This window comes from Stegostoma tigrinum, unplaced genomic scaffold (assembly GCF_030684315.1).
Source record: "Stegostoma tigrinum isolate sSteTig4 unplaced genomic scaffold, sSteTig4.hap1 scaffold_70, whole genome shotgun sequence".
NCBI classification, from domain to species: Eukaryota; Metazoa; Chordata; class Chondrichthyes; order Orectolobiformes; family Stegostomatidae; genus Stegostoma; species Stegostoma tigrinum.
The window spans coordinates 352,149-369,540 of record NW_026728643.1 but is presented as its reverse complement, the minus strand read 5'-3'; the positions used below and the strand labels follow the sequence as shown (position 1 = coordinate 369,540).

Genomic DNA, 17,392 nt, shown 5'->3' with positions numbered 1-17,392 from the left:
CTGTAAAGGTGAGTATAGGTGGGGAGATAGGGAGGAGATAAGTCAGTCCAGGGAGGATGGACAGGGCAAGGGGGCAGGATGAGGTTAGTATGGAGGAGATGGGGGTGGGGCTTGAGGTGGGAGGAGGGGATAGGTGGGAGGAAGGACAGGTTAGGGAGGCAGGGACGAGCTGGGCTGGTTTTGGGATGCAGTGGAGGGTGGGGAGATTTTGAAGCTGGTGAAGTCCACATTGATACGTTTTGGGCTGCAGGGTTCCCAAGCGGAATATGAGTTGCTGTTCCTGCAACCTTCGGGTGGCATCGTTGTGGCACTGCGGGAGGCCCAGGATGGACATGTCGTCTGAGGAATGGGAGGGGGAGTTAAAATGGTTTGCAACTGGAAGGTGCAGTTGTAAAGTGCGAACCAAGCGTAAGTGTTCTGCAAAACAGTCCCTAAGCCTCCGCTTGGTTTCCCCAATGTAGAGGAGGCCACAACGGCAACAGCCTCCTATCCATGGACTTCATTTACACTTCTCTTTGCCGCAGAAAGGCTGCCAACATCATCAATGACCCGTCCCATCTCGGTAATGCTCTCATCCAACTTCTTCCATTGGGCAGAAGATTGAACACACCCATCAAGGGGTTCAAGAACAGCTTCTTCTCTGCCATTATTCGACTGATGAATGGACTCTGTAACTCCAAATAGTGTTGATCTTGCTTTGCACACCTCCTATGCAGGCATAACCTTGCATGCCTTGCTCTGTCTAAGCACACACTTTGATCTGTAAATCATTGTTTGCTATGATCTGCCTGCACCACTCTCAAAAACACTTCACTGTACTTCAGTACACGAGACAACATAAATCAAAATCAAAACATTCTAATGGCAATCGATGATAGCTTTCAATAATCTTCAAAGTCAATGTTGAAACTCATCTTGTTGCTGACTTCATAAAATTGCAGGATGAAACCAGTGCAAGAGTGACCTGGCCCTCCAGATCTGAGCATGGATAAGGGTTAGAAGTGGTTCTAAAAAGGCATTTCAGGTGACTATTCAAAAAGGAAACTGAAAATTTTGTCAAGTGTCCCAAACCCCCGGCCTGTCCAAATTTGTACGGACGCACACTTACTCAATTCCAGTTTGTACTCCACATGCTGCCTATTGCTTTGACCTGGTGCTCCTGTAAGTTTCAGCAAAGGTGCAGACAGTCTTCTCAAATCTTTGCTCTCATCGCTCAGATGCTTTTGGTCTTCACTCAGAGTTTCAGGGCACCACATGGTCCTGGAAAAGAATCCCACTTCTCCTTGTGCAGGGGCAGACAGAGTTATTGTGGGGCAAAGTGTTGTGATGGGAGATAGAGGTGGTATGTTAGGTGCTCCCTTGGTTTTGCAGTGAAAATAGTGAGAAGAGGAGAGCGTTTTATGTGACATTCCTTGCTCCCTGTCTCCTCTTCTGTAGCAGCATCCCAACAATACCATGACTCTGAGGTAGAGGCGATTACTGACATTTTGCAAGCCCATCGATACAAATATTGATCAGCCTGATTAAGGCATCAGAAATCTTCTGTACCTTTGTGGTCATGACTTGTAATGGATTGAGTGCAGAGTAATGCCTTAAGCTCCATGCGACATCCGTACTCTCTAATGACAGTCTCTGAAACCTTTGCCGTCATGAAGGCCATATGTGTTTTTTGCACTCCTGCAATTCCCCTTTCCAGATATTTTTCTGACCCACCCCACTTACAACACTCCAGGGTTAGAGCTGCTGACAACCCAAACTATGGAATTTCCTCCCTGAACCTCTCTCTTATTCTTTATGATACATCGTAAAATTGATATCTTTAATCGATGTTTTGCTCATCTGTGAAGCACCTCGAACATAGAACGTAGAACAATGCAGCACAGAACAGACCTTTCGGCCCTCGATGTTGCGCCGACTTGTGAACTAATCTAAGCCCCTTGCCCTATACTACCCCATCATTATCCATATGCTTATCCAAGGACTGTTTGAATGTCCCTAATGTGGCTGAGTTAACTACACTGGCAGGCAGGGTGTTCCATGCCCTTACCACTCTCTGAGTAAAGAACCTGCCTCTGACATCTGTCTTAAATCTAACACCCCTCAATTTGTAGCTATGTCCCCTTGTACAAGCTGAAGTCATCATCCTTGGAAAAAGGCTCTCACTGTCCACCCTATTTAATCCTCTGAACATCTTGTATGTCTCTATTAAATCCCCTCTTAGCCTCCTTCTCTCCAATGAGAGAACAGACCCAAGTCCCTCAGCCTTTCTTCATAGGGCCTACGCTCCAGACCAGGCAACATCCTGGTAAATCTCCTCTGCACCTTTTCCAATGCTTCCACATTCTTCCTGTAATGGGGCGACCAGAATTGCACGCAATATTCAAAATGAGGCCACACTAGCATTTTCTACAGTTGCAGCATGACATCATGGCTCCGGACCTCAGTCCCTCTACCAATAAAACCTAACACACCGTAAGCCTTCTTAACAGCACTATCAACCTGGGTGGCAACTTTCAGGGATCTTAGTACATGGGCACCAAGATCCTTCTGCACAGCCACACTACCAAGAATCTTTCCATTGACCCGGTATTCTGCCTTCCTATTATTCTTGCCAAAGTGAATCACCTCACATTTAATCCATATTAAACTCCATTTGCCACCTTCCAGCCCAATTCTGCAGTTTATCCAAGTCTCCCTGCAACCTGCAACATTCTTCCACACTGTCCACCACTCCACTGACTTTAGTGTCATCTGCAAATTTACTAACCCATCCACCTATGCCTGCGTCCAAGTCATCTATAAAAATGACAAACAGCAGTGGTCCCAAAACAAATCCTTGAGGCACACCACTAGTAACTGGACTCCAGGCTGAATATTTTCCATCAACCACCACTCGTTGCCTTCTTACGGAACGCCAGTTTCTAATCCAAACTGCTAATTCTCCCTCAATCCCGTGTCTCTGTATTCTCTTCAATAGCCTACCATGTGGAACCTTATCAAAGGCTTTACTGAAGTCCATGTACACCACGTCAACTGCCCTTCCCTCAGCCACATGCTTGGTCACCTTCTCAAAAAACTCAATGAGTTTTGGGAGTCACAACCTGCCCTTGACGAATCCATGCTGACTATCTCCAATCAAATTGTTGCTTGCTAGATGATAATAAATCCTATCTCTTATAATCCTTCCCAAAATGTTTCCTACAACAGATGTAAGGCTCACACGTCTATAATTACCTGGGTCAGCCCCACTGCCCTTCTTGAACAAGGGCACAACATTTGCAATCCTCCAGACCTCTGGTACTGAACCTGTAGATAATGAGGACTCAAAGATCAAGGCCAAAGACTCTGCCACCTCCTATCTGGCTTCCCAGACAATCCTCGGAAAAATCCCATCTGGCCCAGGGGATTTACGAACTTCACACCTTCTAGAATTGATCACACCTCCTCCTTACTAACCTTAATCCTTTCAATTCTAGTAGCCCGTAACTCAGTCACCTCCTCTACAATATTCTCCTGTTCCTCAGTGAAAACAGATGAGAAATAAGCATTTAGCACCTCTCCAACAGGGTCCACACACAACTTCCCACTTCTGTCTTTGACTGGCCCTATTCCTACCCGAGACATCGTATTATTCTTCACATACCTATAGAACGCTTTAGGGTTCTCCTTTATTCTACCTGCCAATGTCTGCTCATGTCCCTTCCTTGCTCTTCTTAACTCTCTCTTTAAATCCTTACTAGCTCATCTGTAACTCTCCATCGCCTCATCTGAATCATCTTGTCTCATCGTCACATATGCCTCCCTCTTCTGCTTAACAAGAGATACAATTTCTTTTGTAAACCACAGTTCCCTTACCTTATCGCTCCCTCCCTGCCTGACAGGGACATACTTATTAAGGACAGCAATATCTGTTCCATAAACCAGCTCCACATTTTGATTGTCCCCATCCCTTGCATTTTGCTAACCCATTCTATGCCTCCTAAATCTTGCCTAATCACATTATAATTGCCCTTCCCCCATCTATAACTCTTGCCCTGTGGCATATTCCTAACCCTTTCCATTGCTACAGTAAACATAACCAAATTATGGTCACTCTGTCCAAAGTGCTCACCTACCACTAAATCAAACACCTGGCCTGGTTCATTACCAAGTACCAGATCCAGTGTGGCCTCCCCTCTCGTCGGCCCTTCGACATACCGAGTCAGGAAACCCTCCTGCACACATTGGACAAAAACTGATGCATCCGACATACTAGAGTTATAGCATTTCCATTCAATGTTAGGGAAGTTAATAGCTGCCATAATGACCACCCTGTTCTTTTCACTCCTGCCCAGAATCATTTTGCCAATCCACTCTTCCACATCCCTGGAACTTTGCAGGGGCCTATAAAAAACTCCCAGCAGTGCGACCTCTCCTCTCCTGTTTCTGCTCTCAGCCCATACCACCTCATCAAAAGTTCTTTCAGCCACCGTTGTACTGTCCTTGGCTAACAAAGCCACACCTCACCCTCTTTTACCATCTTCCCTGACCTTAATGAAAGATCTAAACCCTGGAACTTGCAACATCCATTCCTGACCCTGCTCTATCCAAGTCTCTGAAACAGCCAAAACATCGAGGAAAATGACAGAGTAAAAGTTTCCATAAAATACAAGCTGTTTTGCCGTACATTAGGAGAATCAGGAATGGCCCTTTTTTTCCCCATCTCGGGATGAACCCTCACCATCACTCACAGAGCTAATGAACAGCAGGAAAAATCTTCACCACTGACGACCTGCACTCACCTATCACCTTCCCACCTACCTTCCCCAGCCCCCACTCTGTTTATGTTTCAGTTCCCGTCCCCTCCCCCATTTCTGAAGAAGGGTCCTGAACCATCAACTTTCCTGCTCCTCTGATGGTGCCTGGCTCGCTGTGTTCCTCCAGCTCCACACTGTCATCTGTGACTCCAACACCTGCAGCTATTGCTATCTCCCTGTGAGCGATGTCAGCTTTGGTTCAATCGGAGCACGGGGCGGGGCCAATGGAAGCGGCCGACCCTCCAGCCAATCAGAGCGAGTGAGATGTTTGTCTGTGTGAAAATCATGTGATCGCCTCTGTCCGCGGGCGCAATATCTCTGCGAATGAGGGTTAGCTGCTTTCGGAAGGTACAGTACACGGGATAAAAAGGAAAGCTGCAAAAAAACGGGAGGGAAATACTTTCGGTATTGACTGAGAGGCTTTATTAGCCGTTGATGCATGTCAGAAAACAAATTTTAACATGCCGGTCCCGTGTTTTGCAGCAAACGGAAAAACTGCTACGGACCTGAGGCTGCGATAGGCAGAGGTAATTGCCACCATCTTTATTAGGGGCAGTGATCTTCGGGACTCATGCCGGATCGCCATATTTATAGGTGGCAACCTGCAGTGGAACGCAAGCGCAGCCTTTCTTGCTTGGGAGGGGAGATTAAGACAAGAGAAATGTTTGTTTTTGTTTTTGTTTTTCTGGACTTCTTTCCCAGACTGTGAGACACGGCGTGTATTTCCTGGGAAGGACCTTTGACGCTGGCGGAGTACTGGCTTCAGGCAGTATAAATTGCTGCAAGTTATCCGTTAGATATTTAATGGAGGAGAAATGCCGAAAACGTGTTCAGAACTGCATGTTCAAAAACAAAGTTGCTGGAAAAGCTCAGTAGGTTTGGTAGCATCTGTGAAAGGAAAAAAAATAACGTTTCGGATCCGCTAATCCTTGCTTAGAACTTCATGTTACCTGTTGCACTCTCACTGTAGGAAGTCCTGCTTTAAATATTATGATCTATTAAAGCATATCCGTTTGCCCAGTATTCATATGATTGGGATCAAATCACTGAAAGTGCTCTGAGTCCCCTTGTGCTCCCTCGTCAAATTTATTAATGTCTGACTTCCTCAGTCTGTAATAATGGGTGTATTTTACCTCTGCATCTTTCTGTGTGGGGGAGCAGGGTGCTTTTAAGAGGAGGATTTATACATAACTAACAGAAACCAAGAGAAATGTTTGCCTTTTCCAGACAATCTTGTGTTTTCTGGATTTCTGTCCAGGCCTGACCGTTATTTGTCTCTTGTGGATTTGCTTTACAGGATATTTATTGAGAATAATTTGCAAACCAGGATCCCAATGCAAGTTCTCCATTAAGCGGAGTGATCAGGATCTGAGTATCATTGACACTTAACAGTGAAAGGAAAGAGGTTTAACCATTCTATGCATGGGAGAATACTCCTGGTAAGTTTGTAACTTGAAAGCAGGATATTCAAATTTTTGGTTTGATCACCTCTGGGATAAGTGTTCAGTTCTATACCCTGCAGCTGAGAAAGGAGATATTGGCCTGAGAGGGGTAGATTTGTCCAAACAACACCTCGTCTCTTTGAAAGAACTGTCATATTTAGTCCCAATCGCCCACTTCATGATTTTAGTCTATACATTTTTCATTCTTGAATACCTGCAAACTTCCTTTTAAAATTCCTGATGGGCACAAATTCCAGCACCCCTCCAGGTGGAATCTTCCATTTCCTGACAACTCCATTGATCCTGAAACTGCTGAAGTCTGTGTTGATTCCTGAGGTTTATAAATTACTGCATTTAACGTGAAGATGCTGTTCCCTGAGCTTCCATTGAGCTGCATTGAAACAGTATGGGAGGCTGAGATCAGAGTGGGTGTGAGCATACAATGAAAATGAAAAGGCTGCACTGTGAGTGCTGCTTGGCTAAATGAGAGTGCTTTGGAGTTGGGTGAAACAGAAAGTGAAACTGAAAGATTGAGTGTGATGCTCAGTCTCAGTTTGGGCAGTTCAGAAAGTCTCTCAGTCCTAATGGAAACAGCCAATTGATATTTGATACTGTAAAGAATTTTCTTACAGTTTTTAAAGTATATATTAGCTTAAATAAAGTTAGGGGCTTTAGGTTTATAATAGTAATGTTTGAAATGAAGGGGGAGGACCTAGCTTAATTAAATTCTTTTTAAGGCAGAAACTGGCTTAATCTGGAGAGAAGTCAAAACAGAAGACATCACACCTGTGATGTGCTCCTCTTGCACAATAGAACATAGGCTCTTGATGTTGTGTCGACCTGTGAAACCACACTGAAGCCCATTTAACCCACACTATTCCATTATCATCCATATGTTTATCCAAAGACCACTTAAATGCCCTTAAACTTGGCGAGTCTACTACTGTTGCAGGCAGGGCATTGCACGCCCTTATTACCCTGAGTAAAGAACCTACCTCTGACATCTGTCCGATATCTATGACCCGTCAATCTAAAGCTATATCCCCTCGTGCTAGCCAGCTCCATCTGAGGAAAAAGGACCTCAGTGTCCACCCTATCTAATCCTCATATCATCTTGTATGTCTCTATTAGGTCACCTCTGAACCTTCTTCTCTCTGACGAAAACAGCCTAAAGTCCCTCAACCTTTCCTCATAAGACCTTCCCTCGATACCAGGCAACATTCTGGTAAATCTCCTGTGCACCCATTCCAATGCTTGCACATCCTTCGTGCAATGCGGTGACCAGAACTCCGAGTGCGGCCGCACCAGAGTTTCGTACCGCTGCAATATGACCTCATGGTTCTGAAACGCAATCCCTCTATCAGTAAAAACGAACACATTGTACACCTTCTTAACAACCCTATCAACTTGTGGAAACTTTCAGGGATCTATGTACATGGACACCGAGATCTCTTTGCTCATCCACACTATCAAGAATCTTACCATTAGCCCAGTACTCTGTATTCCTGTTACTCCTTCCAATGTGAATCACCTCACAGTTTTCCGCATTAAACTCTGGGACATTACCAGTGTCCCTATTGGCTATTTGTGCAGGAAGTGTGTCCATCTGCAGCTACTGGTTAACTGCTTTTCAGAGCTTGAGCTGTGGGTGCAGTCAGTATGGAGCATCCATGGTAACTGAGAAGGTTGTGGTCGCATTCTCAACAGACTGGTCACGCAGCAGGTGAAGATTACACAGACAGCAAGGGAATGGGTGACTATCAGACAAGTAAAAGGCTCAGAAAGGAAGTGCTGGAGTCATCTCCCTCAAATAGATATACTGTTTTGGGTACTGTTCAGTTGGGGGGTCGGGGGTGGGGGAGAGAGGTGGGGGATGTTGGGGTGGCCACTCGGGAAGCAGCATCAGTCGGGTTCATGGCACTCGGAGTAACTCCGCTGCATAGAAGGGGAGGGAAACGATAAATATGACTGTAGAGACAGGGGATTCAATAGTAAGGGATAGAGAGAGACATGAATCCAGGATGGTATGTTGCCTCCCTGGTGCCAGGATTAGCGATGACACGGAGCAGCTTCAGGACATTCTGGAGTGGGAGGGTGAACATCCGATTGTACCAGTGACATAGGAAAACCAAGGGAGGAGGACCTGAAAGCTGAAGATAGGAAGTTAAGAGATACACTAAAATACGAGATCTCAAATGTAGTATTGTCAAGCTTACACCCAGTGCCACATTGTTGTCGGGAGAAGTTTGTGTTGTGTTCAGTTGTACAAGTGACCTTTATTCAGAGCTCTGTTACCGCATGTGTGGGAGAGGCCAGAGTCCACTCCAAACCTGGCTTTCACATGAGGCCTAATTCCCCTCTTAAATACAGCTCAGATTGGAAGAGTGGACAGTGACACTCAAACTTTCCCTGGCTGATTGTGATATTTTTATTCCATTCGCTAGGTGTTATTTACATGCAATATTGTTGTCATTGTTAGCCACACACCCCAAATCAATATACCCAATCCAGTAAGCAAACCATTTTCCTAGGATGGTGACGGCGAGTACGAGGGGGCATAGCTTTAAATTGAGGGGTGAAAGATATAGGACAGATGCCAGAGGTAGTTTCTTTACTCAGAGAGTAGTAAGGGAATGGAACGCTTTGCCTGCAACGGTAGTAGATTTGCCAACTTTAGGTACATTTAGGGTGTCATTGGACAAGCATATGGACGTACATGGAATAGTGTAGGTTAGACGGGCTTGAGATCGGTATGACAGGTCGGCACAACATCAAGGGCCGAAGGGCCTGTACTGTGCTGTAATGTTCTATGTCGTATGTTCAAACAATCGTGGACAACACTATGTTCAGTCCTAAACCCTTCTATAATCTCCTGAGGTTAGCTCGAAAACTACTTCGTCTGTCTTTGGGACCTTACAATGCTTTTGACAGTTATATTCCTCCTCAGACATTTGCCAGCTGCACCACATTTTTTTGCCAAAAACCAAAATGGTATCTTATCACTAAGAACTTTTCCAAATTCTCTACTAACTGTAGTGTGGATTGTTAGGAATTGTGATTAAGTCTTTTAAACTCAACTCTGATATAAAGTGACTACAATTTGTAATACAGTTGACAAATTGTGGAAAAATCCCTCTCTTACTTCAGCTTAAAAGATCAAACAGTGTTTCTGACTTGCTGCTGCAGTTTACAATCCCAACGATTTGCATTCTGTAAATGATTTTTAAACTGAAGTTTCATTTTCTACTCTAAGCGCTTTCCATTATTACTTTCTTGTTTTAATAAAAAGCATCTATTCCAGTTCCACTGAGTGTGAAATTCAGTCACTTTAGAGCTTTACCAAGCCATGAAACAAAATTTGTTCAGATTTCACAAATAACTAAGGCACTAACCATATCTTCATTTCGGATTTTGTAATCTATCTTTGTCACTCTTCCCTTGATCTTTGGATGTAAGAATTTATTCAAATTATCCGTATCGACATTTCAATTGTTTTATCTCTCTGCAGCCCTGACTTCTCTCTTTATAATCTTCCTTTGCCCCTTCCTATGTTGTTGGTCTTTTCGAGGTTGTGTTTACACCATTTATTGCTTTTCCTTCCATAATGATACAGTGAGCTGCTTTTATTGCTGACAAACATTTGCTCTAGGAATTCAGCTAACCCTTTCACGTTAATTGGTTGTTTGCATTTCTGGTTACAATTACCTAAACAGTTCAGAATGCTGTAGGATCAGACTTTTGCTTCTACTTTTTATTAAGTAACAAACTTGTGATTGTGGCTGAACCAGGCCTTTAAAAACTGCCTCTTGTTAAAATGCTTATGTGTTTTGAACTGTCTGTTTACAGAAACCCAAGTAAATTCCCTAATGTTCCTTCTCAACAGGACTCTTTTATACCCCCCACAGGACCTTTTGTGATCTAATCCCGTAACAGTGTGAGCTGCTACAATGCACGTGCTAGTAAAAGCATAAGAGGACAGATGAGATGAGTGCATGGCTGGAGCTATAACTTAAAAGGTTTGGATTCCTGAGGCATTGAGACTGTTTGTTTGTTTCTGGGGAAGGTGGGACATGCACAAGCTTGAACAATTGTCCTGGGCAGAGCTGGGACAGATATTCTTGTTGATGCTTTTGCTAGTTCCACTGGTGAGGATTTAAACTCGTATGACAGGGGAATGGGAACCCAAGTATAGCTTTAGCAGTAAAAGACTCAAATCAGCAAATGGGATTTGAAATTAGTTCATGATGTTGTCGGTGGCTGAAAGATTAAAAGAAAGAAGGATTAATCAAGATCAAATCTCTTTTCATACATCAGTCCTGTGATCCCAGGAATTGGCCTGGTGAACCTTCTTTCCGATCATTCAGTAGCCAGGCCATCCTTCCTCTGGAAAGGAGAACAAAGGTGCACACGACTCCAGGTGTGGTCTCACCAAGGCCCTTATAGAAAGATATCCCTCTTCCTGTACTCGAATCCTCTCACAATGAAGGCCGAAATATCATTTGCATTCTTCACTACTTGCTGCTGCCTGTTTCCGAAAAGAGAATAGGAGAGAAACACGGAACTAAATGGGGTCAGACACTCGGGTAACATTGTGTTCAACAATGTCCCCATTGTATCGGTGCTGGCCACCAAGCACCTATTGAAGCTAGGCCCGTTTTCTGGCACTCGGTGTGTAACCTGTATTTTGGTGCAGTGGATGATCATCTCAACACTTCTTCAAGATTGCAATGGTTCCTGCATCTATCACCATTTCAGATGCTGCCAGATCTGCTGAGTATCTCTATCATTTTCTGTTTTTATTTCAGATTTCAGGTATTTTTCTGCATCTTAGTCCTTCAGAAGGATCAGAGGGTATGGAGAGAAAACAGGAATTGGATTCATTTTCAGATGAATAAAATGCCTGCCCTTCATGTCTGTCCAAACTCTATCTCTTTTTGTAGTTTTGGGCAAACGCTGACTGTTTCCCTTCCCTGAAGGACATTTAATGAACCAGTTCAGTTTTACTGATAATCCAGCAGTGCCCCTCAGTGTTGCATCCACAATTGATCAGATTAATTTCTGAGTTTGACAATCTTTGTGTGTGTTCTTCTGGTTTCTCTCTCTCTCTCTACTTTTTTTTTCTTCAGTTTGAAATTGTGATTGCATTCAGAGAAATCAAACAAAACCACATCCAGATCTGACACTCAATCTGTTTGTCGTAACCTAATTATCTCAGGATTTTGAACATTAAAGGAAGAAGCACTGTTCACACCAGGGAGAAATGCGTATTGTCTGTGTGTCGAAGATTCTGTGAAGATTCATCTGAAATGCCCAAACACCAGCACGGTCACACTGGGGAGAGACTGTGGAAATGTGGGGATTGTGGGAAGGGATTTATTTACCCATCCCAGCTGGAAATGCACCAACGCAGTCACACTGGGGAGAAACTGTTCATTTGCTCTGATTGTGGGCTGGGATTCACTCAGTCAAGCAACCTGCTGAAACACCAACGAGTTCACAGTGGGGAGAGACTGTTCACATGTTCCGAGTATGGGAAGGGATTTGCTCACTCAACCAACCTGCTGAGACACCAGCGAGTTCACTCTGGGGACAGACCATTCACTTGTTCTATGTGTGGAAAGGGATTCACTCAATCATCCCAACTGTTAACACACCAGCAAGTTCACCACAACCACATTTGAAGGATTTTGCCCTTAAATCAAGGAATGAACTTTGATCTTTGGGCTGTTTGTACTGGTGTCATTAGTCCCTGCTCAAAACTTGATCTTCTCTTGGGAAATAAGGTAGGGCAGGTGACTGAGGGGTCAGCAGGGGGGACAATATTTTGGGGCCTATGATTATATCTCTATTAGTTTTAAAATAATTATGGAAAAGGATAGACTTTGGTCGAAGAGTCAAAGTTTTAAATGAGGCCAATTTTGACACTACTATGCTTCTTAAAAGCACAGTAAGACCGCCTATGTGTGGGAATGCACGAGATGGGTGAGATACAAAAAAGTATTTTACATCAGTATTTACTGTGATAAAGGATACAAAAGCTAAAGAACTTCGAGAAATGAATGTGTATCTTGAAAAGCTCCATGTTGTAGAGGAGGTGGTGCTGGATGCCATACAGAGCATAAAGGTGGATAAATCCCCAGGACCTCTTCAGGTGTATTCTCGAACTTTGCGGGAAGCTAAGCTTGCGATTGGGCCCCTTGCTCAGATATTTGCACCATTGACAGTCATAGGTGAGCTGTTACACTGGAGGTTGGCTAATCTGGTGCCATTGTTTAAGAAAGGTGGTAACATAAAACCAGGGAACAATAAACTTTTAGTGAGCCTGACGTCAGTTGTGGGTAAGTTGTTGGAGGGAATTCTGAGGGATAGGATTTACATATATTTGGAAAGCGTGGACTGAATGGGGAATAGTTGACATGGCTTTGTCCATAGGAAATTATGCCTTACTAACTTGATTGAGTTTTTTTGAAGAAGTTAGAAACAAGATTGATGGCAGACCGGTGGATGTTTTCGATATTCCTCATGGTCGACTGATTAACAAGGTTAGATCACATGGAATCCAGGGAGAGCTGGCCATTTGGAAAGGCCTTTGACCTGCAGTATGCTGCAAGGATTGGTACTTAGTAACTATAACTCCTACATTCACATCCAAATCATCTTTATAAATGACACACCACTGGTCACAGGCCTCCAGTCGACAAAGCAACCCTCCACCAGCACTCCGTCTTCTACCTTCAAGTCAGATCTGTTTCCAAATGACTGGTTCTCTCTGTATTCCATGTGATCTGACCTTGCTAATCAGTCTACTATGAGGAACCTTGTCAAACGCCTTAGTGACATCCATATAGAACACATCCACCTCTTTGCGCTACTCAATCCTCTTTGTTCCTGCATCAAAAAAAATCAAGTCAGTGAGACATGATTTCCCACACACACAGCCATGTTGATTATCCCTAATCAGTCCTTCCCTTTCCAAATATTTCAAGTACTATCCCTCAGGATTCCTAGAACGACTTTCCCACCACTAATATCAGGCTCACTGGCCTATAGTTCCCTGGCTTTTCCTTACCACCTTTCTTAAATAGTGGCACCACATTAGCCAACTTCTGGTCCCTCACCTGTGACTATCGATGATACAAATATCTCAGCAAGGGGCCCAGCAATCACTTGCCTAGCTTCCCTCCGAGTTCTCGGATACACCTGATCAGGTCCCAGGAACTTATCCACTTTTATACGTTTTAAGCATCACTACCTCTGTAATATGGATAATTTTCAAGATGTTGCTATTTATTTCCCCACAGTCCATATCTTCCATATCCTTTTCTGTAGTAAATACTGATGCATAATACTTGTTTTATTATATTCCCCATTTCTTGCAATTCCACACATAGGAGGCATTGCTGCTTTTTAAGGGGCCCTGTCTCTCCATCGTTATCCTTTTTGTTCTTAATCTATTTGTAGAATCCCACTGGATTTTCCTTAATACTATTTGCCTAAGTTACCTCATGTTCCCTTTTTGCCCTACTAATTTCCCTCTTAAGTATACTATTGTCATTATACTCTTGTAAGCATTCACTCGATCTCTGCTGTCTATACCTGACATGTCCTTCCTCGTTTTTCTTGACCAAAACCTTGATTTCTCTCGTCATCCAGAATTCCCTATACCTACCAGCATTGTCCTTCACCCGAACAGGAGTATACTGTCCCTGAACTCTCGTTATCTCTTTTTTTTTTGAAGGCTTCCCACTTTCTAACTTTCTGTTTTACCTGCGAACATCTGCCCCAATCAACTTTTGAAAGCTCTTGTGTAATACCATTAAAATTGGCCTTCCTCCAATATAGAGCTTTAACTTTCAGATCCGGTCTACTCTTTTCCATCACTATTTTAAAACTAATAGAATTATGGTCACTGGCCCCAAAGTCCTCCCCTGCTGATACCCTAGTCACCTGTCCTGCTTTATTTGCCAACAGCAGGTCAAGTTTTGCACCTTCTGTAGTCGGTACATCACATACTGAATCAGAACATTTTCCTCTACACTCTCAGCAAACTCCGCTCCATCCAAGCCTTTTAGACCATGGAATTCCCAGTCTGTTTGGAAAGTTAAAATCCCTTCCATCACCACCCTGTTATTCTTCCAGATAACTTCTTTCAAAATTATTTGTCAGATTCCTGCTGACTAATGGGGGTGGCTATAGTATAATCCCAATAAGGTGATCATCCCTTTCTTATTTCTCAGTTCCACCCAAATAACTTCCCTGGATGTATTCTCAGATATATCCTGCCTAAGTAACGCCGTAATGTTATCCTTGCTCAAAAATGCCACTTTTCCCTCCTCTCTTGCTTTGCTTCCCCCTCCCCCTTCGACTTTCTATCCTTTCTATAGGAACTATATCTTAGAACATTAAGCTGGCAGCCCTGTCCACCTCTGAGCCTTGCCTCTGTAATTGCAATGATAACCCAGTTTCATGTTTCCAATCTTGCCCTGAGTTCCTCTGCCTTAGCTGTTAGGCCTCTGGCATTGAAATAAATGGCGTTTAATTTATTAGTCCTTTCGCATTAATCTCAATAACAAATACGTAACTGTAGAGTAGGTTTTGAAAATGATAACGTTTTATTGCTGTAGATCAACACATTCACACTGGGTAAAGACAATCCACCCGCAGTGTGTGAAAAGGGATTCCCTAGTTCATTAGGACGGGTTTTCATAGAATTCGGAGTATTCCTACAGTATGGAAACAGGCCCTTCGGCCCAAGAATTCCACACAAAACCTCAGAGCATCCCACCCAGACACATCTCCCCGTAGCCCACCTAATGTACGCATCACTGAACACTCTGGGCAATTTAGCTTGGCGAATCCACTAACCAGCACGTGGGAGGAAACCAGAGCACCTAGAGGAAACCCACGCAGCCACAGGGAGAATATGCCAACAACCACACACTCGGTTGCCCAAGGGTGGAATCAAATCCAGGTCCCTGGCACTGTGAGGCAGCAGTGCTAACCGCTGAGCCACTGTGGTTAAACACCAATGAGTTCCCAAGAATCTGTAGGAATTTTTGTTGCTCGTATTATCTGTATTCAAGTCATGTTATCTGGGCTTGTTTCTCATGATGTTTGAAAACACCACATGTCTGGTTACCTTGTTGGGAGAAAAAATGATATAAATTTTATTAAAACTACTGTGCATTGGATCTTTATCTCAAAAGCAGACTAATTTATTTTGAAAGGGGAGATGGAGAGCCTATCTCCTCTATCCTCACCTCCAACAAGTGCGAGGAACCTGTGGTTTTTATTTTTCACTCAATGACAGTCAGTACATTTCATATGAGCAACTGGGAACCGAGTCATCCCAAAATGCTTGAAACTTAGTGTACTAATGGTACACTATTACAATAATAACCATTACAATTCTTTTCTGAACCTTTTGAAGTTTTACAACATCCGTCCTTCAGCAGGAAGAGTAGAATTACACACAGCGGTTACACCTAAACTGGAATGGGAACTGCATCCTTGTGGGAGCTGGGGATGGGTTTCCAGTACTGTTGGGGGTCATGTAAAAAGTTTAGCAGTGGGCTGAAATCCAGAGAATGTTCAAAAATAATAATGGCCAAAAAGAGAAGAAACAAGAGAGTCTGGAAGGCATTGTCATTGGGCAATTAAGATATAAGCGAGTTTGCCACGGGTGAATGGTATTTAATGCTTGGAGTCAGATGAATAAGGCAGATGATTTGAGGATACAAATTAGTGGGGTCATAAAGCCATTGCTGTCACTTGGACATGGTTAGCAGCTCAGTATTCCAGGATACAGGGCCTTCATGCAAGGCAGTGGAGGTGGTAAAGGAGGAGGAAATATTGTTATTTTGCTTCAGGAATCTATATAGCAATAAGGACAGGTGACATTTTTGAAAACCCCTTTAAATAAATAAGGAGACAGATTTTGAGAAAGTGTAGAAGTAGCAGGATTATGGTAGCAGAGACTTTCAACTTGCTCAACATTAACGGAGTCGTCATAATGTGAAGGATTTATCAGAATTTTTAAAATACATCCAGGAGAGCATTTTTTCAGCCACTAAGTAGAAGTCCCAACAAGGAAGGGGAAGGTCCTGGACTTGACTTTAGGTTACAAAGTTGAGCAAGTGGTTGAAGTTTCAGTGGGATAGCATTTTGCAGGTAGTTATTATAACTATTCGATTCAGGATTTGTGTGAAAAAGGACAAGGATGGGTCTAAAGTCCTAAACTGATGCTGAAGTTATGAAGAAAGTAAATGGAATTTTGGCCTTAACTGCGAGGTGTTAGTGTTTTGAGGATCGGGACATCTTGTAACAACTGTATTGGATGTTGGTGAAGCCATATTGGTTTAGCTACTCGTATTTAAGAAAGGATATGCTGGCGTTGAATGCGGTGCAAAAGAGATTCGCTAAGCTGATTCATGGGATGTAAGGGTCATCAAGAATAGCTGGAGGAAGGGAATTTGCAAAGGGAAAATACTAAATAAACAGGTGGTGCCCAGTGTTGGGCTCATACTCACAACTCTGCACTTAAACAGCGTATGTTCCAACAACTGAGTTAACTTGGCCTTCCACAGTCAATGTTCAAATCCTGCTTTATAAGGTGACAAATGGGTTTTTCACTGACGCCGCTGCAGTCCAAGGAAGTAAAAGGTAACTGCTTTAGAAAATCCCAAGGTTCCAATGTATTCTTCTCATTCACATTGCAATCCATTTTCAGTACTTGCTCCAGGATTTAACATTCAAAATTAATTTCGTGATGTTGTTGCCCTCATCTTTAAGTGCCCTGTATAACTCCAGTCACTCGGTCGAATGGTGAAAAAGTCTGTTTCAATAAACCAATTTTTTTCAGCTACAGTCTAAGAAATGTTCCTTTATTTGCTGAATCTCACACAACATTTTCTTTCTTCTGTGTGTCAACAACTTTTGCCAATTCTCATGTTACGGACTACATTTTCAGAATCTTTTTAACCAGAGGTTTCTGGTGCAGTTGTAAGACTTCATATTAAATGGTACAAAAAACCAAACGGGCTTAAAAGATGAGAAAGGAAATACATTTTTGTATTTTTGCGTGAAGACGGTTCAGTTACTGTGTGCTTGTTTCATATAAAATGGATGATTGAAGTGTTCACAGTGCACTATTTA

The 17,392-nt window shown here is 43.2% G+C and overlaps 1 long non-coding RNA gene across 3 annotated transcripts; it reads left to right on the top strand.

Moving 5' to 3' along the window:
* The first annotated feature begins 5,044 nt into the window (after nucleotides 1-5,044).
* Nucleotides 5,045-17,100, top strand: LOC132209190 (uncharacterized). Of its 3 annotated transcripts, none has more exons than XR_009445282.1 (4): nucleotides 5,045-5,144; nucleotides 5,280-5,323; nucleotides 6,094-6,235; nucleotides 10,144-17,100. It is a non-coding gene; the product is annotated as an uncharacterized LOC132209190 (long non-coding RNA). The 3 variants fall into 3 exon arrangements; XR_009445284.1 differs by having other exon boundaries at nucleotides 10,122-17,100; XR_009445283.1 differs by having other exon boundaries at nucleotides 5,280-5,668.
* The last annotated feature ends 292 nt before the right edge of the window (nucleotides 17,101-17,392 follow it).